Genomic DNA, 8,193 nt, shown 5'->3' with positions numbered 1-8,193 from the left:
ATTTCAGCCCTTTTAAAGGAGTTGAGACTTTATAGTATACATGTGGTTAATCTTGTCGAATGGTCCGCCATGTGCTTTTGTTGGGTGGAGTGTTCTGGAAGTGCCAGCTGTGTCAAGTTGCCTTATAATGATATTCAAATTGCTGCATGGTTGCTCGTTTTACTGTTGATTTCTCTTTCTCCTTGATGTATCAACTGCTGAGGCATATTCAAGTCTCCAAGTATACTTGTGGCTTTGGCTGTTTCTACATATAAGTCTGTTAGTTTTCGTTCATGTATCTTTGAATAGAGGTGTAAATATTTAGTGTTAAGTCTTCTTGGTGAGTTGGGTCCTTCATCTTTCTGAGAGATGCCTTTTACCCCAGTAAAATTGCTGTAAAATCTCCTGTTGCCTGGTGCTGTTGTAGCCACGCGTTCCGGGAAACAAACTCCCTCAGAAGGACAATGCAGAGAGTGGAGTGCAGTTTATTACACCAGCGGGCCCAAGGCAGAGTCTCCTCTTAGCCAAGGACCCCGACCAGTTTTTGTGAAAACCTTATATACCCTAATGACTTCCCTGGTGGCTCAGACAGTGAAGTGTCTGCCTACAATGCGGGAGACCCGGGTTCGATCCCTGGGTTGGGTAGATGCTCTGGAAAAGGCAATGGCAGCCCACTCTAGTACTCTTGCCTGGAAAATGTGGTAGGCTACAGTCCATGGGGTCGCAAAGAGTCAGACACGACTGAATGACTTCACTTTCACTTCACTATATGGGTACCTAAACCCACCTCCCCAAATTCCCTGAAAGGAGTCTGAACAAAGGAAAAAGAAAGGTACAATCAAAAGTTAACCTGTGATTTAAATGCCTTAAGCCTAGGTAGTTAACAGTGGACAATTATCAATAGGCCTGTGGTCATACCGCAATAAGCATAATAGAATGTATGATTCTATTCGGTTACACAGATAATTAGGGTATTCTTTTAGGCGATGGAGAACCCTGGGGCTCTTCCTTGTTGTGGGGGTGGTCGGTGGTGGTGGTGGTATGTTGTTTCCATAGATACTGGGCATATAGCTCAAAGTCCACAGTCTGGCCCAGGATGGAGTCCTGCTTTCAAGACAGAGCCTGTTCTGTTTCCTCCTTCAGTGCTGTTAAACTCCAGCCTCCTTTTGGGATCCTGCTTGGTATCTCTTTTCATTTAGCCTATCTGTTTTATATTTAAGATGGATTTCTTATAGACTGACTATAGTTCGATCTTTTTAATTCAGTATGAAAGTTGAATAAATTAGAGTACTTGGACTGTTTATAATTAACATAGTTATCCATGTGGTTGGGTTTAAATTGTCTTCGTTTTTTATTTGTCCAGTCTCTCCTTTGTTCCTTACTTTCCTCGTTTATCACTTAAAAAATATTGTGTATTTTAGATGTTTTTTGGTGGTTGTTCCAGGATTTCCTATATACATCTTTTCATTTGTCACTTTCTACCATCAAATAACAAAGTATTTTATGTGTAATGTAAGAACCTTAATATGGTATCTTTTATTTACTCCCCTTCTATCCGTTGCGCTATCCAGTTTGTTGTTGTGAAGGAGGAAACAGAACAGGCTCCATCTTGAAAGTAGGACTCCATCTTGGGCCGGTCTGTGGACTTTGAGCTATATGCCCAGTATCTATGGAAACGATGTGCCAACTGGAAAATCAGGCCCCCGGAAGGAAGAGCCCCAAGGCCTTCCATCACCTGAAAGAATACCCTAATTATCTGTGTAACCGAATAGTCATACATTCTATTATGCTTATTGGGGTATGACCACAAGCCTATTGATAATTGTCCACTGTTAACTACCTAAGCTTAAGGCACAGGAATCACAGGTTAACTTTGATTGTATCTTTCTTTTTTCCTTTGTTCAGACTCGTTTCAGGGAATTTGGGCAGGTGGGTTTGGGTACCTACACTTAGGGTATATAAGGTTTTCACAAAAACTGGTCGGGGTCCTTGGCTAAGAGGAGACTCTTCTTGGGCCCCCTGGTGTAATAAACTGCACTCCATATCTGCATTGTCCTTCTGACAGAGTCTGTTTCCTGGAACACGTGGCTGCAACAGTTGTTCAGTTGCTCAGTCATGTCCGACTCTTTGCGACCCCATGGACTACACAGCACGCCAGGTTTCTCTGTCCTTCACCATCTCCCGGAGCTTGTTCAGACTCATGTCCATTGAGTCAGTGATGCCATCCAACCATCTTATCCTCTGTCGTCCCCTTCTCCTTCTGCCTTCAACCTTTCCCGGCATCAGGGTCTTTCCTAATAAGTCGGCTCTTCTCATCAGGTGGCCAAAGTATTGGAGCTTCAGCATCAGTCCTTCTAATGAATATTCAGGATTGATTTCCTTTAGGAAATCAGTTTAGTTCCAAGTATAATTTGCACAACACACTTTTATATTATCTATTAAAAATTTGTACAGAAATGTCCCACTTACCTAACGTATTTCCAGTTTTAGGCATCCCTTTGTGTGTGTGTGTCTGTCTGTGTGTGTGTGTGATCTAAGTTTCTATCTATATTCTTTCCCTTCAGCCTAAAAATCCTCCCGTAACTTTTCTTGTAGTTCAGAAATTCTGTCTCCTTTTGCTTTTCTAGAAAACAAAGTCTTTATTTCTCTTTCATTTTTGAAAGATATTATTGGTATAGAATTCAAAGTTAAGTTATACTTTTTGAAGATATTTTTCATTTTCTTTTAGACTTGCATAGTTTCTGATGAGAAGTTTGAGATATTTCTTTGTTCCTCAATATGTAATATGTTTTCTCTGGCTTCTGGTAAGGTGTATTTATTCTAGGCTTTGTCATCTGAATATTGTCTGGCTTCTTTTATACTAAAAGGGGAAAGGGGAAAGTCTCCTTTCTGGGTCAGTCTCAGAGTGAATGGATGTGTTAATTTCTTCCTCCCTGCAGCCCTTCACAGGATGTTTCCTGCAAGCTAAACAAAGGTGTTGTAGCTAAATGCTCATTACATGGGAGGCAGGGTTCCCAGAGATGGGCCATTGTGTGCAATTTAAACTTATAGGGAACACCCCTGTAGTGATTAACTTGTAATAGCATACCAAGGTTCTTCCTTATTGCATCAATACCCATTGTAAGACACTTTGTAGAGCTATAATGGAATAGTCTTTGGTCTTTGGGTAGTTCATGACTATACTTACCAGTCCTCTAGCCAGGAGATTTATACCAGGAGATTTGGGTAATGACAGGGTTTGTTTTTTATTTTTTCTGTGATGCATTGTGTCACCATGATATAAATTTGAGGGCAGCCTTAAACCTGGAAAATATTTTCCAGTATGAACTGTGACTCCACTGTAGGAAAAGAGTTTGTCAGGTCAGATAGGGCAATATACAAGTGAACTGCTTTTGTGTGCAAGGGAAATATGGGACTTAGTTTAGAATTATAAGGTACAGGAGAAATATGGTCGGAAGGACTAGTAGATGCGGGATCCCCTTGTCATCTGAAACTCACCCTTGGATGGGGGAGAGGAATTCCTGGCTGGAATATAAAGTAAGTAAACAAGAGAGATTCTTGGGAGAAATGAGTCTTGACACAAAGAGAGTGATGCATGTGTTGAGGAATTCTAGTAGCTGATATTTAGACGCTTAAGTGTTCTTATGGTGTTGTGCTTAGTCACTCAATTGTGTCTGACTTTGTCAGGTCAGATAGCCCACCAGGCTCCTCTGTTCATGGAATTCTCCAGGCAAGAATACTGGAGTGGGTTGCCATTTCCTTCTCTTCTTATGGTGTTGGAACTCTTTTATTTGACAATTACAGACACAGGGGTTCATGGAATCATTAATAAAAAAGCTCTGTGCTTGTAAAATTTGTCTTTGTTAATTCTAACACCTCTTGGGAGGGCCTATCAGTGTTTGGGGTCAGGGAGATTAAGAGATTTGTTATGAGGCCTGGAGGTAGGATTATGACGTTGGGTTAGACAGACTTGAGTTCCTTGTAACATCTGGTGTCTGGCTGTGATGAGATCATTGCATTAATAGTGTCAGCTCAGGTGGGAAGCTTGCCACAGGTGGCAGCTTTGTATTTATGGTGAGACTGAAATTTCACCCTTAGGGAGTGGGCGCTTGACAGCTGTCACCCGTAGCAACAGGATAGGAGAGAACTGAATTGAGAACCATGTTACCTTGGTGGCTCAGATGGTAAAGAATCTGCCTGCAATGCAGAAGATCCAGGTTTGATCCTTGGGTCTGGAAGGTCCCCTGGAGAAGGAAATGGCTACCCACTCCAGTATTCTTGCCTGAAGAATTCCATGGACAGAGGAGCCTGGTGGGCTACAGTTCTTGGGGTCCAAAGTGTCGGACTTGACTGAGCGACTAAGACTTTCACTTTTCAACGCTTGAACTAGAGTGAGGCACTGCTGATGATAAGCTGTGCATTTCAGGTGTTTTCATCTTATGTATCCCTCAAGGAACTCTTTTGGGGGGGATTGGCTTTAATAATTTTTATCTTGCTATAAAACATAATTGAACTTGCCTGCTGGCTCAGAGGGTAAAGAATCTGCCTGCAGTGCAGGAGACCTGGGTTCAATCTCTGGATTAGGAAGATCTCCTGGAGAAGGGAATGGCCACTCCAGTATTCTTGCCTGGAGAATTCCATGGAAAGGGAGCCTGGTGGGCTACAGTCCATGGGTTCACAAAGAGTCAGTCACAACTGAGTGACTTTCACATAAAACATAATTAAGTTTAGAGCACTGACTTTTGACTTTGAAACTATTAATATCATTTTGTTTCAAAACTGTCTTAAAGTTGTTCTTAGAAGATGATGGTAAAATTCCAAACAGAATGCAAATTTGTCTTTCAAATTGGAAGTTACTTAGGGGCTTCCCAGGTGGCTCAGTGGGTAAAGAATCCGCCTGCAATGCAGGAAACATAGGAGACGCAATTTCCATCTCTGGGTTGGGAAGATCCCTCCTGGAGGAGGGAATGGCAACCCACTCCAGTATTCTTGCCAGGAGAATTCCAGGGACAGAGGAGTCTAGTGGGCTACAGTCCATGGGGTTGCACAGAGTTGGACATGACTTAGCAATTGAGTATGCATGAATAGGGAGGAGGCAATGGCACCCCACTCCAGTACTCTTGCCTGGAAAATCCCATGGACAGAGGAGCCTGGTAGGCTGCAGTCCATGGGGTCGCTAGGAGTCAGACACGACTAAGTGACTTCACTTTCACTTTCCACTTTCATGCATTGGAGAAGGAAATGGCAATCCATTCCAGTGTTCTTGCCTGGAGAATCCCAGGGATGGGGGATCCTGGTGGGCTGTTGTCTATGGGGTCGCACAGAGTTGGACACAACTGAAGCGACTTAGCAGCAGCAGCAGCATGCATGAATAGGCCAAGATGCCAGCATGTTTCCACAATAGGCATTGATATGAAACACGCATTCCTGTTGACAAGTGTGACTCACCCAGGTGTGAGCAGGGGAAGTTGTACTGGGCCCTCTGTGTCTGCTGCCCCCTGTCTGTGGCCTCACCTGGGATTGGAACCGATTTCTTGGTGGCCAGTGCCTTCGTGACACCAGGGTGGAATATGTGTGTGTATAGACCAAGCACTGACTGGAGACTTGGATGAGATGGGGGGAGGGGCGCAGGTGTGTGTAAGAGGTGCCTTGCTTCCCCTCTGCAGGTGGGTCTGAGAGGAGCTGCTTCCGAGGAGGAGGTTTGAAGGATGGGGAGAGTTATCAGAGTGAACAAAAACCTAGGAGCTGCTTGTGTTGAACTGCAGAGAAAAAATTCAACCTGTAGGCACTGAGCTAGTTGCAGAGTGATACTTCACATGTGTGTATGTGTGTGTGCGTGTGCACACTCAGTCGTGTCCAACTCTTTGTGACCCCTTGGACTGTAGCCCACCAGGATCCTCTGTCACTGGGATTCTCCAGGCAAGAATGCTGGAGTGGGTTGCCATTTCCTCCTCCAGGGGGTCTTCCTGACCCAGGGATTGAACCTTCATCTCTTGTGTCTCCTGCACTGGCAGGCGGGTTCTTTACCACTGTGCCACCTGGGAGCTACTCTTTGCCCCATTTTCTGTTTCCTCCTAGGTTGAGTATGCTTACCCTGTGATTGTTACAGGGATCGTAAGGGTTAACGTAGAAAAAATGCTTAGACAAGGCTCGACAGAAGATAGAGGTGCTTCTTATCATAACCTCATATCTGTGATCTCATGACCTGACGGAGACAACAGACGTGGGGACACCGAGCTGGCAGAGGGGCTCGAGCTCCAGATGTCTGGGTCTCCTTGGCGCTGCGCTAACTTTTTAACGATTTCCCATGTTTGAGACTTTCTCACTTCTCTGTCTGAGAAGAAACGTGATACACAAAATGTCACATCAGTAGGAAAGTCGTGGGGAGCCCTCACACTGCGGACAAGTATCTTTTGTATGTGACAAGCTGGCCATGAAGATGGACGAGTTGGCCTCCGTGTTGGTTTCTTCAACTCTGTGCATCATTTTTGAGGTTACGTTAAGATTGTTGGGAGCTTGTATACACCCGTGGTGGATTCATGTCAATGTGTGGCAAAACCAATACAGTATTGTAAAGTAAAATAAAGTAAAAAAAAAAAAAAAAGATTGTTGATGAAAAGTACAGTGTTAGCTTTGCTTGTCACCACGGGTCATAGGACCCTAACAGGCTGGTTTGCATGTGACACTGGGTGGTGGCCGATGCACACGCACGTGCCATTCTCTTGAACGTGGCATCTGACTTGTAGGCATTCAGAGCCCTGATGGCCCTGGGGAGATGAGAAATTCCAGGAGAAAGCTCATGGTGCTGTACCTGCCACCTTTCAGGAAGAGCGGGGACAGGGAAGCACGGATTTTGGTTATGAGGAGTCTTTGCAGGTCGGTTTCTCACCCTCTTGTCGTATTTACAACAGATGTTGGGAGTCTTGACTCAGCATTTTCTAGCTTGAAGAAGAGATGCCTCAGTAGGTTTTTAAAGGGTTGTTTGGAATCCAGAAGGATGGTGTCAGGGCTAGGCACTCAGAAGCTTGCCTCTGTGTTTGATCTTCTCGGGATAGAAAAGAGAGGGTTTGGGAGAGAGGAAACATTGGACAAGAGACATCTGAAGTTTTTTCCTCTGGGAAAGGTTTTCTGAGTTGGGGAGCCGAGGTGCGGGGGACACATGAGGGTAAAACAGAGCTGATAGGTTTCATTTTCTTGAATTGCCTGCCTGACAGTCGATGAGGTCCGGGAGCTGACTGGAAAGCCTCTGGACGACCAGAGGCTGGACCTGCATGGTGGATGGCTGATGTGGGCAGCTGGATTCAGACAGTGGCAGGTTGGCTGTTTTGACAGAGGGAGCCCAGGTGAGAGGCAGCCTCCTGGGGATACAAATGCTCCCTGATGGAGCCAAGCCCGACCCGCTGTAGCCACAGATTCCAGCAGGGGGCCCGGGATATCACCCTGTAGACCAGTGGAGACAGAAGGCACCCAAGGATCTGGGCTCTTCCCCCGCCCACACCCCGCCCCCTCCCACCTCTCCACCCCCCATGCCATCTGAAGGTGAGAGGAAGAGGGTGAAATTCTGGCAGCCAGAACATCTTTCCTCAAGAGAGTTAACACCACTTACATGAATTTTTAAAATTATAAAATTGGACTAAGTTCCAAACAGAACTGGATATTGCCCTTTCTCCCCCAGCTCCCTTTTGGGTGGTACCTTAGGGTCCAATTTGCAACTCTTTGAATTCAGTCTACATTTTCCTCTGTCCACTTAATACAGGATTGTTGTGGCCACATTCTCTTTGTTCGTTGGACACATTTATTGAGCGCCTTCTGTGTCCCTTCACTGGGGACATGGAGGCGACTGACATGAGCAGGGCCCCTGCTCGTGGAGCTTACAGCTAATGCTGAAAGTCGGAGGATGAGCAAACCAGTTTCCTAGGTGCAGTGAAAGGAAGGACGCGGCCTCAGGGAAGAACTGAGCTGAGGAGTGTGGTGGAGATGGCGGTCGTCAGGGGCTGTGACGGGAGTGTGTCAGCAAAGCCAAGCCTAGAGGGGCAGACGGGTGGGAGGAGAGGCAGGGGCCAGCGCCCTGGGGGACAGAGCAGAGGAGGGGAGAAGGCTGCTTTGAGGGGAGGGGAGCTCCAAGACCAAGGGAGAGATGGGTCACCAGGGTGCTGGAGAACGTGTGCAGCGAGCCTGTGTGCCTCGGGCCAAGGTCTTGTGAGTCTCAAAACG

Source organism: Oryx dammah, unplaced genomic scaffold (genome assembly GCF_014754425.2).
Source record: "Oryx dammah isolate SB20612 unplaced genomic scaffold, SCBI_Odam_1.1 HiC_scaffold_24, whole genome shotgun sequence".
Lineage (NCBI taxonomy): Eukaryota > Metazoa > Chordata > Mammalia > Artiodactyla > Bovidae > Oryx > Oryx dammah.
The sequence above is the reverse complement of the archived record's forward strand: the minus strand, read 5'-3'. Positions refer to the sequence as shown.